The sequence below is a fragment of the Oryza glaberrima genome, chromosome 11 (assembly GCF_000147395.1).
Source record: "Oryza glaberrima chromosome 11, OglaRS2, whole genome shotgun sequence".
In the NCBI taxonomy this organism is placed as follows: Eukaryota; Viridiplantae; Streptophyta; class Magnoliopsida; order Poales; family Poaceae; genus Oryza; species Oryza glaberrima.
The window spans coordinates 15,506,061-15,523,055 of record NC_068336.1 but is presented as its reverse complement, the minus strand read 5'-3'; positions in this window follow the sequence as shown (position 1 = coordinate 15,523,055).

The following is a 16,995-nucleotide window of genomic DNA, read 5'->3' as shown; positions in this document are numbered from 1 at the left end:
GATCAATATGTTGATCGACCACCCCACCAGCACGGGAGCCTCGGTCTCAGCGGTTCCAGAGGTGCTTGGTGGGTGGGAAGCTCACGCACAACTCATCTGGTTTGTTTTAATCTCAACCAAATCAACGGCTTAGAATATAGGACCCACCGAGTTAAATGAAAATTAAGGGATAGATTTTATTAACGCCACGTGTCAGTTTGAGAGCGTTCTGAGGATTGCCACATGGCAGCGTTAGAGTATTTTAAGGAAGTTTAATGGACTTTTAAGTATATAATAATAACTAGGAAAATAGCCCACGCATTTGCGCGGGCATGCGCATTAGTTTGTTTCGAAAATAGTTCTAACAACACAAATTAAAATTAAATTATAATAAAAGCAACGTATTTTCTATTTTCAATTAAGTGTCTTTATATCTCTCTTTTGTGAAGAAATCTCAACAAACTTTCATTGGTTTTTTACCATCCTGCTAGCTCTCTCTTTAATTACTTCTCATATATGTGCATTTAGTTATGCATGTGAATCAATATAAATAGAAAAATTCTTTTAAAAAGTATTTATTATAGTAGTTATATTTATTAGGTTCACCTATTTAAAGGAAAATCAATGGTTTATTTTTTTATCATAATTTTTAGGATTTTAAATTTATTTGAGAGCCATATGGCATCTTAAGAGTGTTTATAGCACACCACGCATGTCACAGGTTGAGAACGTTTGTAGGGAGTTTATTTGATTTTTACTATATAATAGATAGTTAATATAGCATTTCTTATTGTTTATGTACTGCGTTCGTTTGGAGATGAAAGGGAGTTTGTTTGATTCTTTTTCCGCGCGGACAATTCCCAAACTATTAAACGGTACATTTTTTTCAAAAATTTTCTATAAGAAAGTTGCTTTTAAAAAATCATATTAATTCATTTTTGAAGTTTAAAATAGTTAATACTCAATTAATCATACGTTAATGGCTTATGCTAGCTAGAAAATTTGGATAAAAAAGTGAGCAGGTGAGATAATATGATGGGTCAACCATATTAAGTGAAAATCAATGATAGGATGTTTTCTTTTTTTCTCGGAATTTTTTAGATCTCTCTAATTTATTAAAGCGCCACGTGACGGCTTAAGTAGCGTTTGTAGGAGTCACGTGGCGGCTTAAGAGTGTTTCTAGAAAGTGCAGTGGATTTTTATGTATAATCTAGTTTTTTCGACTTTATCCTTTTTAATTTCCGATCATACGATCGTACGTTACGTTACATGTATTTTTTTTTGTTTTTTTGGTAGTACATATGTACATTCCTCTCCATCCATATGCATCGGATAGGAAAGATATTTTTTGTTTTTTTTCTGTTTACGAAAAGTACATCATACCTTCCTCTCCATATCATATGGATCAGATCCATATTAGAAGGAATGATTTTAATAGATTTAATCTAAAGGCTTGAAATATCAGATCCACCAATTTAAATGAAAATCAAAGGCTAGATGTTTTGCTTTTTTCTCAGAATTTGTAGGATTTTCTTTAATTTATTAGAGTGGCACGTGGCGGCTTGAGAGCGTTTTTAGGAAGTCACGTGGCTGCTTGAGAGCGTATGTAGGAAGATTAATGAACTTTTAGTATATAATAGATAGATAGATAGATAGATACATACATACATACTACACTATTAATACCTGGTCCCATATGTCATAAACACACTGCATCTTAGAGTCCGTGCTACAACTGGCTATAAATCTGTAGCCCGCTGCTCTTCTCTCTTCTCATTTATCTACTTAAAATATATGTTTGCAGTTGGCTTATAGCCTGCTACTATACCTGCTCTAACAGATACAGTATACGTATTACTAGCAGAAGGAGTGGGTAGTTGAGTACTGGATGCTAACTGAAGCATTAAATTTCCCCCAGTTTCAGGGGGGAAAAAAACTATACAGAAGAGATGCCGGTATATATATCCACCCTAACCAGTTAGTTACAGCACAAGCAAAGATATACCAAGTAACTAAGAATTGCACAATCATATCATACAAGCAAATTAAGTTGTATAAGCTATGAAACTTGCTCTTCTTGTTCGTTACTAATTTGATAGATATGTTGCTGTTGCACGTGCTAACCAAAGTAAGGGCTTATGAGGCATCGGGAGTCAGATACGACGAAAGACTGGAGAATGTTGTTCCACGGGCTGCTCGATTTGCGCCTAGGTGCTCGTTCTGTTTCCTCTGCTCATCATAGTTCAATGGTTCGTCAGGAAAGCAAGTACTGCGGTGAGGAGAAATGTTAACGGGCGGTTAGTTGTTAGTTGCATATCATTGTACTGTATTAGTTTCTCCCAAAATCTCGCTATATACATATAAATGCTTGCTCAAAAGAGGGGCCTTGGTAAGTTGGTATTTTCTACTTGTCTAGACAAGTGAACAAGACTTAGGTCCTCACAAGATTAGGAAGATAAACCTTAAATTTAAAAAGTATGTATGTGAAATAAACTTTAATACTTAACTATCTCAATTAAAATACAACCAGCAAAAAAAAATCAATAAAACGACTAGTACATAACACATAAGCAGGCATATGTGGAAATTTTGGACAGACAAATGTAGGGAGTAACGTACCAATGGGCTAGTCATCAACATCAGTAGAGCTGTCTTAGCATACCCTAATAAATAGGTGGACACATGGGAAGAATTTATCCACAGTACAATCTCTCACTAGCGACTTGCTTCAGAAAAACTAAATTCACAGACAACTCACATCTAACAGTTTTATAGAAGGCTTTGAATTTACAGAGGCGGATCATGAGAAAGTTCTTTAGAGATATCATGCATCCCCAGCTAATGATGAGACTGATGGCCGGCTATGGGTAGAAACTTTGTGTTTTTTGAAGCTAATCACTTCACTTTTTTCTGGTCGATGTTGGAGCTTAGGATTGGAAGGTAGCAGGAAACGGCGATGCACGAGTTCAGTGGGAGTTTGCGGAGCACGACGATGAAAGTGGGCTTGGGTTCCTGCAGATGTCCCTTATTCTTTCAAAGCATATAGTTAATTCCTAATTAGTGAATGTGTGTACCTGTCCGTCTGTACTGAACACAGTTTTAATAAAAATCGTATATCTACTACTCCCTCCGTCCCAAAATACCCTCCGTCCCAAAATATAACAATTAGTAAATGACTTGCGTGCGCAGAAAGCGAACTTGCAACGAGTTCTCATGGGTAGTAGATTTCTGGGCAGAGTCCGCGTACGTGCTGCGCGAAATCGGTGACGATTTCACGGGAACAAGCAAGCTCATCCATAATGTAATTGTCACACACCACTACAGACACATAAATCGGTGCCGGTTGGGAACCCCCTTAGGTGCCGGTTTTCACAACTGGGACTACGGAGACGGCACTGATTTGAAAATCAAATAGGTGCCGGTTGTTTAGAACCGACACCTTTGAGGTTTCACGAATAAAAAAAAAGCCTAAACCCACATCCACAGTAAGAACACATCCTCTGGCACATCGCACAAAAGACATCACGCCAAACACATCGCACAAATACATCGCACAAGTCACGAACACATCGCATAAATACATCGCACAAATCAATAACACAGCGCACAAATCAATAACTTGCCGCCTCATCCTCCATGCTGGGCCGCCACTCCCGGCCGGATCTGGCACAGAGCGCCACCGCTTCCGCCGCGGCACCTCGTGCCAGGTCACCGCCTCCCGTCCTAGGCAGATCTGGCGGAGGGGAGCCGCCAAATCCCCCCTCCTTTCTGCCGCCTCCGCATCCCCCTCCTTCCGTCCCTTCTGCCGCCGCATGCCACCTCCCACCGCTACCGCCGCTGGGCCGGTGTGTCTCCACGCGCCGCCGCCACCGCCACCCGTCGCCCGCCGCCTATTGGTATTTCTTAATGATATTACTAGAAATATAATTCCCAGCAATGACGCAGAAATACTTCTGGTATATTATGGTTACATAGCTTCTCCGCAAACGCACGGATATACCATTGTAGCATTTCACCTGAGAGTATTCCAAGAGTATCGTATTTATTTTATCCCGTGGGAAGATCATGTAGAGAGAGCTTAACTAATAATTTATATATTATTTGTAATAATCATATTCTAAGTAGGGGTTAAGATAATCCAAGGGTAGAGTGACACACAAGCATTAACTACTCATTCTCATAATATATTATCTAAGCTAAGTGGAAAGAAAAGAGAAAGAAAATCTATTCCTATACTTCTAATATACATGGTATACATACATTTTAGTTAACCGATATACTAGCTAATACCCTCTATCTGATGCCCTCCTGGTATTTCGAGAAGCCACCTCTGACTGCCGAGTTTCTTATGACAGCCCGTCATGACCATACAACCGGGGCTAAATACGGAGGAATACACTCCCCAGGGAATTAACTTAGGATTATATACCGGCGCGGAGGAATACCCGTACTGAGCTGTCACTATCAGCGGCCCACCTCTCATCCGCAATATATAACCCCAAATAATGATATCCCGTAATCTAGACACCACGCCTAAACTACCAGATACTACTCTAATATCATCGTCATGACATAGAGTAATTGCATAAGCCAACATTATACCCGCACCAAAGCATCTCCCAGATAAGCTAATAGCCGTATATTCAGTATAACATGAATATAATGTAAAGTAGGTACTCATATACTCGGAAAGTATTTCAATACCATAAATGTATTTAGAAGAATATTCTAATAAAAGTACAAAGCTTACAAAAGAGAAGAGAAAAGCTACTAGAGCCATACCCGAACTCTTCCGAAGGCTTCTGAACTCCTGATTTCTACTCTATTCCTATTCCACCAGCTAGATACTACTAAGCTAAACTTGAGAGAAATGAGAGAGCTATTGCTTGAGGTGTGTGAGTGAAGTGAGAAGAGGAGCTCCTTAAATAGGCTGCCAATGACAGTTGTGGCAGTTGGAATGGTCGGAATTGCCCTCCAACCGTCATTGGGGAGTGATCCACGCCGTCCATCAAAAACCTGGATCCAACGGCGCCAAGGGAGGTTCGGCCGAACCTCCTAGTTCGGCCGAACCACAAGGCCGACCCAACCTGGCCCATATTCGGCAGACTTGTGAATTTTGGCCCAGTGTGTCGTGTCAATTCTGAGTTCTTGGCCCATTCATGCATAAGTCTAACACTCGACATCGTCTGATTGATTTATCGTCTATGTTGATGTCGATTCTCCTCCACTTTATTGTCACTCTGTAAAAGGTTAGTAGACCTAATACTAGTGAAATATTATTATTCTAGCAAATATATGCATTGCAAACATCACTAGTTCTCCTCTATTTTGGTAATATTGACGGTCGAAACTGATCGATAACGACCGTCAACACCGCCGAGCACCGCCTGCCGCCTCGGCTCGGCGGCGGAGGTGGGGGAAGGGAGGGGGCCGTGAGAGGAGGAGGAGGTGTACTTGCAGAGTGAACGAGAGAGAGGAGAAAAAATCGAGTGGTGGCCTTATCCTCAGTCTCAGTGCGCCTCGCCGGGCTTATCTTCTCCGGGGGTGGGCCCCGCTGGAAGAAGAAATATCTCCTCGGCTCGGCTCGGCTCGACTCGGTTTGTAAAAGGTATCGGATTTTTTAAAAAACTGACACCTTTAATTCATTATATATGTCGGTTAAAATGCCAACACCTATAATTAATTAAAGGTGTCGATTTTTACTCTAAAACCAACACCTATAGTATAGGGGTCGGTTTTTTTTTACAGAACAGACACCTGTTACCACCTAAAGGTACCGGTTTTTTTTGTATTTCCGGATCACGGAGGTGGGAAAATGCCTATATGTGCCGGTTTTAACACTTCCGGCACCTATAGTGCTGACACCTATTTGATGTTTTATAGTAGTGACAATACATCAGCAAATTACTATCTACAAGTTCTAATTAATACGCTTGATCGGTATGTGTATGTGTGTGTGTATATATATATATCCAATCCTGTCTTGTATAGTTAGCATGAACACTACTTAGAAAACATTCTTTAAGACCAGGGAATAAATTTTTCTTCAGGCACTATCCACCCTATCGTCGTTTGATGTCATGATTCTGGTATTTGCATAGTATAGGGATCGTTGGTACTAGGATATATGCGAGATTGTAATAAAAGAGATGGGGACGATGATTTTTATACAGGTTCGAGCCCCTGAATTGTCAGGTAATAACCCTACTCTTGCTGGCCGAAGCCGGTCGTTACTCTTATTCCCCATAATCACACCAGTACAATATTTGGGGTAGCCTATCTAATTGTTGTCGACTTGGCGGTCTGAAGTGCTGACTCGTAGTCAACAACAGGGTAGCCTTCCTCCTCGAATCCGCATCCGGCGAGATTAAAGACAGCGCTATGTCTCTCCTGACAGTATCCGTAGACACCGTAGGGGACTAGCCACGCTTATCTCTGAAGTCGATATCCGGCGTCTTATCTTGGCGCATATTGGCTTATATGTTGATCTTGTGTCTTGATCTATTGTTCCGTGTCCTCTCTCCTCCTAGGGGGCCTTGTATTTATACCCATAGGTGTCCCCTTGTCCAAGTAGAACAAGGGAAACCAATATGGATACAATCCGAGTAGTCTTTGTCGTTTCCATATAGAACTTTATTCATCCTTGTCGTATGTGGTGGAAATCATCGAAACCGTGGATGCATGCATGCATGCCTGCGTGTTTCTCGCGCGCGTTGTTGTGATCCCCCGTTCGTCGCGGCGTGGATGGCCCTACCTAGCAACGCACGGCCTATCGATTCGGCTGTGCCGCCCCGACCAATCTCCGGCCGTGCCTTGGTCGTGCCTGGGCTGGGCCATGTCCGTCGACCCATTTAGCCATCTATAGTCTCAGCAAAATTAAGTAATAGCTCATACCACGGCTTCTCTCGGCTGTTGAGGTGGCCCAATAGAGATGACCAAATGGGTCCAATTTGATCGTAAGATTGGATGAATGATGTGATAAAACGCAAGATGCTGTTGGGTTCCCGGCGGTCAGCTACCGATCGATATATTTCTTCCTAATATCCGGACTCCTCAGGTGCGGTTAATTTGTTTGATACACTTAGTTTTGCATATATAGCAGCTACCTAGGCATACATCAAAACCATCAATCGTCGCGTCGGTAGGCGTACGTGGAGTCGATCCGGTGGAATTCGTCAAAACCGTGGATGCATGCATGCGTGTTTCTCAAGAGCGTTGTTGTGATCCCCCGTTCGACACAAAGTGGATGGCCCTAGCTAGCAACGCAGACACGGGACGGCATGTCGATTCGGTTGTACCAACCCGACCAATCACAGGCCATGCCTTGGTCCTGCCAGGGCTGGGCCATGCCAGGCGACCCATTTGGCCATCTATAGTCTTAACAAAATTAAGTAACAGCTCACACCGTGGCTTCTCTCGGCTATTGAGACGGCCCAATAAAGATGGCCAAATGGGTCCAATTTTATCGTAAGATTGGATGAATGACGTGATAAAATGCAAGACGCTGTTGGGTTCCCAGCGGTCGGCTACGATCAATATATTTCTTTCGTATATCTGGACTCCTCATATGCCGTTAATTTGTTTGGTACATTTAGTTTTGCATATATAGTAGCTACCTAGGTATTCGTCAAAACCATCGATCGTCGCGTCGATAGGCGTACGTGGAGTCGATTCGGTGGAATTCATCAAAACCGTGGATGCATGCATGCATGTGTGTTTCTCGCGAGCATTGTTGTGATCCCTCGTTCAGCGCGGGGTGGATGGCCCTACCTAGCAACGCAAGCACGGCATGGCCTGTCGATTCGGCTGTGCTGCCCCGACCAATCTGACGACGTGCCTCGGTCGTGCCAGGGATGGACCATGCCGGACGACCCATTTGGCAATCTATAGTGTCAGCAAAATTAAGTAACAGCTCACACCGCGGCTTCTCTCGGCTGTTGAGCCGGCCCAATAAAGATGACCGAATGGGTCCTATTGTATTGTAAGATTGGATGAATGATGTGATAAAACGCAAGACGCTGTTGGGATCCTGGCGGTTAGCTACCGATCGATATATTTCTTTCGTATATCCGGACTCCTCAGATGCTGTTAATTTGTTTGTTACACTTAGTTTTGCATATATAGTAGCTGCCTAGGCATTCATCAAAACCATCAATCGTCACATCGGTAGGCGTATGTGGAGTCGATCCGGTGAAATTCGTCAAAACCGTGGATGCATGCATGCGTGTTTCTCAAGCGAGTTGTTGTGATCCCCCGTTTGATGCAAAGTGGATAGCCCTAGCTAGCAACACAGACACGGGACGGCATGTCAATTCGGTTGTGCCTTGATCCTGCCAGGGTTGGGCCATGCCAGGCGACTCATTTAGTTATCTATAGTCTTAACAAAATTAAGTAACAGCTCACACCGTGGCTTCCATCGGCTGTTGAGGCGGCCCAATAAAGATGACAAAATGATGTGATAAAACGCAAGACGCCATTGGGTTTCCGGCGGTCGGTTACCGATCAATATATTCCTTCCATATATCTAGACTCCTCATATGCAGTTAATTTGTTTGGTACATTTAGTTTTGCATATATAGTAGCTACCTAGGTGTTCGTCAAAACAATCGATAGTCGCGTCGATAGGCGTACGTGGAGTCGATCCGGTGGAATTCGTCAAGATCGTGGATGCATGCATGCATGTTTCTCGCGGGCATTGTTGTGATCCCCCGTTCGGCGTGGCGTGGATGGCCCTACCTAGCAACGCAGGCACGGCACGGCCTATCGATTCGGCTGTGCCGCCCCGACCAATCTCCGGCCGTGCCTTGGTCGTGCCTGGGCTGGGCCATGTCCGTCGACCCATTTAGCCATCTATAGTCTCAGCAAAATTAAGTAATAGCTCATACCACGACTTCTCTCGGCTGTTGAGGTGGCCTAATAGAGATGGCCAAATGGGTCCAATTTGATCGTAAGATTGGATGAATGATGTGATAAAACGCAAGACGCTGTTGGGTTCCCGGCGGTCGGCTACCGATCGATATATTTCTTCCGTATATCCGGACTCCTCTGATGCGGTTAATTTGTTTGTTACGCTTAGTTTTGCATACATAGTAGCTGCCTAGGTATTCATCAAAACCATCGATCGTCGTGTCGGTAGGCGTACGTGGAGTTGACCTGATGGAATTCATCAAAACCGTGGACGCATTGTCACACCCTAAAAATCCTAAATATATAAATTGTTGTTTAATTGGAATTATTAGAATTTATTTTAAAAGCCTTGAAAAGAAGATCTAATTTTAAATAATAAATTCCAATATAAAATGGGGCCAGATAAAATTTCATTAAATACTTTGCTTAATTCTATAATTCCTAGATTTTTCTGGGATTTATTTGAGCTAAGGAAGTATTTTTAATAAATGGAATTGCATTTCATGAATAATTTAAATGGAAAAAGGTTTTTAAAATCCTCTTTTGACTTTGGGCCGAAAGTCGGCCCAATCCATCTCTCTCTCCCTCAGCCCAGTCCGCCCGCAGCCGCCGCCCGCGCGCGCGTCCGCCCGCTGACAGGTGGAGCCCGCCTGTCGGACTCGTCGTCCACCTCCAGCTGTCGCGCCGAAACCCTAGCCGCACCGCACCGCCGCCGTCACCTTCCAAATTCGGCCGCGCCTTTCCTTCTCCGGTGAAATCAATTGAGGGGAAATGATCCTCGGGATCTCCTCTACCTTTTCTCTTTTGGAATCGTCGGCTAAAATCGTTTGGAAAGCGGTGGATTCGATCTCGAATCGGATTTCTCTTTCTCTCCGAATCCTAAACTTTCCTTCGCGTCGCCGGTCGCCGTGGGCCTTCGCCGCCGCCTCCTTGCTCCTATAAAAGGACCCCCAAGCCCGCCGCTACCCGTCGCCGCCCTCGCCTTCGCCTCTCGTCGCCCGTAGAGCCCTAGCGCCGTGAGCCCTCGCGCCGCCGTCGTCGCCGCCACTCCAGCCGTGCGCCGCCGTCGCTCCAGTCGTCGCCGTCGCTCGGGGAGGTCACCGTCGTGGTCGCCGTCGCGTCGCCGTCCTCGTCCGCCCCTTCGCTGTAGCTGTCAACCGCCGGAGCACCGTCGCCGTCGTCAAGCCGAAGGTCGCCGCCGCTTCTTCTTCGATGCCGTCGCCGTCCGTTGCTCCTCCGCCGCTACTTTGGTCACCGGTGAGTTCGCCGTGCCGTCCGCTACCTGTAGGTGCCCTCCGTTCGCGCTGTCGTGCCGTCGTTCGCCGGCGAGCTTGCGCGCCCGAGCCGCCGCCGGTGGTGACGTCACCGCCGACGTCATCGTCGTCGTTCCCCGTGGCCCGGTCGTGGACCGATGGATCTTGGCCGTCCGTTTTGGATAGGATCGATCTCGGCCGTTCGTTTCCGTGAGCCGCCGCCGTGCACCTGGTCCACCGCTAACCCTAGCCGCTGACGCAATAATTCCCTTTTCCTTTTCAAAAATAATTCATTATTGCGTCATAATTCAATTAAAATCCATATAAGTGTTTTAATCCGATTTAATCTTTAAAAATTCATAACTAATTCATCTTAGCTCGGATTTAGTTGGTTCCAGTCTCTAAATTTTTCTAAAATTGAGATCTACATGTTAAAAATATCCACATGTACTGTTCATTCTTGTTTATGTGCTGTTTTGGTGTTTTTGCTATTTTCTGTTTAGATTCCGACGTTTCCGAAGAGTCCGTTTTCGTAGGAGAAGAATTTGAGGAGTTCCAAGACCAGCAAGGCAAGTCACACAGATCCAAAACATCCCTTTGAGCATGTTGATCCTGTTTAAAGCTATTGTTTCTATTCAACTATGCATTTATTTTCGAATGTCATTGGGTGGAATTAACCTATTGTTTGTTATAGCCCTTTTGTTCTTGATTACTTTATTCCTTGATACCTTGGGTTATTATAAATTGACTAGTTGAGCTTTATATATTGGTTCAGCTAGGTATTAGATGTGATTGCTTAGCCATGCTTAGAAACTTTAGCACACTATTGGGATAACTTATGATTCACGATTATTTAATGATGGCTTAATGATAGCTCATGATGGTTAATCATGATTGGTTAATTAATTAATTTGCCAACTAAAACCTGATAATGGTGGGTTGTGAGCACATGGTTTTGATGGTCGTGCTCATGACAATTAAGGACCGGTTCACGAGTTTCGGTTGTGAAACATTAACCGTGCCAACCACAAGCCAGCGTGGGCAACGGCTTTACCTTTTGTATAGCATGGTTCATTGCGAGGCACCAGACTGAGAAGTGGCGGAGATAAGCCCACGGGGGTCGCTGGGGAGTCCATGCCTTGTTTATAAGGGGTGATTATGATCCAGGAACGGTGCGCTGTGGTGGATTGTGTTGTCCGAGGGGTACTGTCACAGCTCCTTTCCGAGGTACCGTGGTGGTATCGAGGCGCATGGTGACATATCGTGGGGCTGTGTCTTGTGGGTACAGTGGTACATCTCTGGCCAGAGTAAAACTATTCGAATAGCCGTGCCCGCGGTTATGGGCGGGTCTAACAATGTCTTTCGTGATTAGTTTCACACTTCTCACCATAATAAAAGATGCTATAACTGGTATTAATTTGATTAGCTCCTGGTTTGGAATGGTATATTCCTGGTTTGGAGATAGAACTGTGCAGCCGGGATGGTTGTTCAGAATGGTTGGGCCTATGCAACAGGGTATGTTGTATAGCGTTGGATTAATATTGTTTAATTATTACTTAACTGTTTTATTAAATTCTGAAATGTTTATTAAATGCTGTTTATGCAAATGAAACCCTATTGTGCCATCCTTCGTTATCCTGTGCACTTGCATATTTGCTGCGTGGCTTGCTGAGTATGTCATATACTCACCTTGCAATCATTCATCAGAGGAGGAGTTCTACAGTGATGCTGACGGTGTAGAGGATTAGGTGTAGCCCTGGTCAAGCTACCTGTGGAGTAGAGTCGTCTGCGCCGTTTATCTTATTTTCCGCTGCTTAGATCTTTATTGATTGAGAGGAACTATCTACCTCTGTAATGACATTTTATTCGCTTATTAATTAGAGTAATAATTGTACTCTATTATCAATTTGTTATTGTGTGCCTCGGCTGATTCCTGGACGAGGGTTCACACACATGTAAGCGTGCGGAATTTTGGATAGAAATTCCGGGCGTGACACGCATGCATGCATGTTTCTCAAGCGCGTTGTTGTGATCCCCTATTCGACGCGACGTGGATGTCCCTAGCTAGCAACGCAGGCACGGCACAACATGTCGATTCGGCTATGCCACCCCGACCAATCTCAGGCCATGCCTTGGTCTTGCCTGGGCTGGGCTGTACCGAGTGACCCATTTGGCCATCTATAGTGTCAGCAAAATTAAGTAACAGCTCACACTGCGGCTTCCCTCAACTGTTGAGGCGGCCCAATATAGATGGCCAAATGGGTCCTATTTTATCGTTTGATTGGATGAAAGAAGTGATAAAACGCAAGATGCTGTCGGTGCCCGGCGGCCGTCTACTGATCGATATATTTCTTCCGTATATCCGGACTCCTTAGATGCGGTTAATTTGTTTATTACGTTTAGTTTTGCATGTATAGTAGCTGCCTAGGTATTCGTCAAAACCATCGATCGTCGTGTCAAGTAGGCGTACATGGAGTCGATCCGATGGACTTCATCAAAACCGTGGATGCATGCATGCATGCGTGTTTCTCGTGTGCGTTGTTGTCATCCCCCGTTCAACACGGCATGGATGGCCCTAACTATCAACGCTGGCACGATGTGGCATGTTGATTCGGCTGTGCCGCCCTGACAAATCTCAGGCTGTGCCTTGCTCGTGCCTTGGCCGGGCCATGCCGGGCGATCCATTTGGCCATCTATAGTCTCAGCAAAATTAAGTAACAGCTCACACCACGGTTTCCCTGGGCTGTTGAGGCGGCCCAATGAAGATGGACAAATGGGTCCTATTTTATCGTATGATTGGATGAATGAAGTGATAAAATGCAAGATGCTGTTGGGTTCCTGGCGGTCGGCTACCGATCGATATATTTCTTCCATATATCCAGACTCCTCATATGCGGTTAATTTGTTTGGTACGTTTAGTTTTGCATATATAGTAGCTCCCTAGGTATTCGTCAAAACCATCGATCAACGCGTTAGTAGGCATACGTGGAGTCAATCCGGTGGAGTTCATCAAAATCATGGATGCATGCATGCATGCGTGTTTCTCACGTGCGTTGTTGTGATCCCCCATTCGACGAAACATCGATGGCCTTAGCTAGCAACACAGGCACGACTCGGCATGTCGATTATGCTATGCTGCCCCGACCAATCTAAGGCCGTGCCTTGGTCGTGCCTGGGCTGGACCATGCCGGGCGAACAATTTGACCATCTATAGTCTCAGAATAATTAAGTAACAGCTCACTCCACGGTTTCCCTCGGCTGTTGAGGCGGCCCAATAAAGATGGCCAAATGGGTCATATTTTATCATATGATTGGATGAATGAAGTGATGAACCGCAATTCGCTGTTGGGTGCGCGGCGGCCGGCTACTGATCGATATATTTCTTCCGAATATCCGGACTCCTTAGATGCGGTTAATTTGTTTGTTACGTTTAGTTTTGCATGTATAGTAGCTGCCTAGGTATTCATCAAAATGATCGATCATCGCGTCAGTAGGCATACGTGGAGTTGATCCAGTGGAATTCGTCAAAACCGTGGATGCATGCATGCATGTGTGTTTCTCGCGCGCGTTGTTGTGGTCCCCCGTTCGATGCAGCGTGGATGGCGCTAGCGAGCAACACAGGCCCTATTGTTAGCCAGCCTCACGTTCTCTTATTCATGTGGTTTCTCTGAGAAACTAAGATCGATTGATCGATTGTCACGTACAAGAGATCGCCGATGAGAGGCGCCGTATGTTGGAGCACAGCAAAATGAGCATGCGCATAGGAGGCTTGATCGGGCACAATTCTTTTCCTGCTTATTGTGCCAACACCTGACAACCTTCCTTCATGATGAGATAAGATCGGCCTTCCTTTTGAAGCACAACCATGGTGATAGGTTAAATTTTGCAATAAGAACTGGCCAAGTGCTATGAGTACTATTCATGTCTCCGAAAGGATTCATGCCATCCGTACAGAGACATATCCTCATGTTTCTTGGGTCAGCAGCAAAGTCTTCATGTCTTCGATCGATATTCCTCTATTGAATCGAATCTGCTATGTGTCTAAGCATATCGTCGTTCCTTCTGTCTGTGGCAAAGATTCTATTGAAAACGATCAATGATATGGAGGTACCACACAACCTTTGCCAGACCACCCCGCTTTAACTTCTTTCCTTCGTCAGCACTATTCTTTCGCTTGTATCGAGAAGGCCCTCAGATAGGGCAAGCATTTGAGTCGGCATATTGGTTGTGGTACAATATGCAGTCGTTCGGACAAGCGTTAATTCTACGGACCTCTAATACCAGGGGACACAAAACATGCTTTGTTTCACATGTCGTCTCGGGCAATGTGTTCTCATCAGGAAGTAAGACCATAAAAATTCCTAAAAAAATCTGTGAAACTCGTCTGTCCATCGACTACTTTCCTTCGGCTTCATTAGGTCCAAGGTAGCTAACAACTTAGTGTGTTTTGCTTTGCATCTGTGTACAAAGGCATTTCCGAGTCACTGACCAACCTGCTGAACTTCAGAAATCTCTCTTTGTAAGCTGGGTCCTCAATGTCACGTAACATGTCTTGCAATAGATCGTGATCCACATCAACCATTCCACCGCCCAATGAAGAACGTACAAACATGTCATGGTCATCTTCATCTTGCTGATTTTGTGCACCACTTCCTGATTCGTGCTCATGATCTTCACATTCTTCATTTTGTGCATCATTTTAGGTTTTCGTTGGTGGAATTTGGAGCCGCCACAAAGCAATGGCCAGTCAAGATCAAGATCTTCACTGGCGGTCATCTTAAGCCAGCCGCCAGCAAAGATCCATTTTTGCTGGTGGTTAGATTAAGGCAGCCATCTGCAAAAAGAAGATTTTCACTGGTGGCCGGTTAAGACGACCTCCAGTGATGATGGATTTTGGCAAAAAAAATAAAATAAAAATACCGACGCGCATATTTCCTTTCCTGCTTATTTCCACAGATCAAACATTCAAACATGACATACAAATCAAAGCATTTCCTTTGCTGCTTATTTCCACTGATCAAACATGACATACAAATCAAAGCATCTACATCATCTCTATTACGTAATACACAAATCATCTACATCAAATAAATCTACAAGAGAATGGGAAGATAGTGCATTGAGAAAAATCCACATCTAGCAACCGTAGTTCCCAAGCGTTCCCCAAATTCAAATCAAATGCATAGAGAAGCCGCTGCCAGATTTGGGAGTGGAGGAGCAGCTGTTGCCGCTGCCACCGGTCTCCTCCCCTCGGCCCCAAGCCAGATCTAGAAGAGATAGAGGTAGGGGAGTAATCGCGCATGGTCAAGGTCACCGAGCCCGGCCACCTTGGATCCACCGCCCGGGAGCCTCTCCGCCGCCAGAGCCATGCTCCTGAGGATAGTCGATGGCGGATCCACGCTCCCGGCTGGCAGCGTCGTCGTCGTCGTAGTTGCCTGTCCTCAGCTCCAGCGCCACCCGCCTGCTGTCAAGAACCTCCGCCGCGTCATACGCCACGCCGCTGCCTCACCTCCTTCCTCGTGCCACTGCCCTCTTCCCCCACACAGCGGTGGAGAGGAAAGGGAGGCTGGTGGCGGTGGAGAGAGAAGGGAGGAGGGAAAGAGGCGGCAAGAGGAGGGAGGCAAAGGGACCGCGCGTCACCGCCCGAGAACCGATGCTCGCCTTTCGTCGCCATCACCGCCGAATGCATTGCTGTTGTCACCGCTACGCACTCGCCTTCCGTCACCATCGCCGCCACTCACAGCTGCTGGAGCCGCCGCGCGCCGCCACCCGAGGATCAGAACCACCGCCAGAGCCGCCACTGAGGGAGGGAGGAGGAGAGGGTGCTATTTGGTGGATCTGGTGGATCTGGAGGGAGGAGGAGGAATGAAAGGATAAGGATGGGTAGGTTGATAAGGAGTGGTGGGTGGCGATTTTTTAATGGGCTGTGATATTTTAAAGCACGCGTGATTTTTTTTCAAGGGTGGCGCTCTTTAGGACCACCAGCGAAAATCCGTTTTTGCTGACGTTATGTTAAGAGGCCGCTAGCGAAAATAGGCTTATTTTTGCTAGTGGGCCTCTTAACCAACCGCCAGCCAAAACAGATTTTCGCTTGCGGTCCTAAACTCACCGCTAGCGAAAATGGATTTTCAATTGTGGTTCTAAACCCTCTATCTCTCGTATGAATTTCGCAAGCAGATTTCTCATATGACTGCCAGTGAAAATATTAGGATACGGCCATGAAAAATCATTTTTCTAGTAGTGTGCTCGCCATGCTTCAGCCAACATGTGTAGCCCTTCAGGAAACCTTTTTTTATCAGATGAGCGTATACGTCCACTCTGATATCTAACATATTCAAATTTTTGCAATCTACGCATGGACAACACATGTAATCGTTGTTTCTTCTTTTCCTATCCTCCTCCACGGCATTAATAAAATTCAATACACTATCTCTATACTCCTTGGTATGACGTCACACAGTTTTCCTATACATCCAACTTCGATCCATCGATCCCTGAGCTGCCAAAAGGTGGAAAAATATTAGATATATATTTTGCAGGTAAGTATTTACTAAATTTATGAGAATTGACCACTATTTTTCAATTACTTTTGCAATTTATGATTTTCTTGGAAAAAAGAGACAAAAATCGTCGCGCTCACACTCCCACCAAAACAGTGAACAGTGAGATAACCATTAAACTAGGTAGTTGGGGTATTTATACTGTGCAATAAATATCTGTAACGGCCAAAAAACTTACTACGGTGACAGGTATTTTAGTTATCTTTGTTGGGCCTGAGTTCTCGGTGACAGGCCTAACAGTTATCTCAATCGGACCTCAAGTTGGAGCCCGCCATTGATGATGGACATCGGTGACA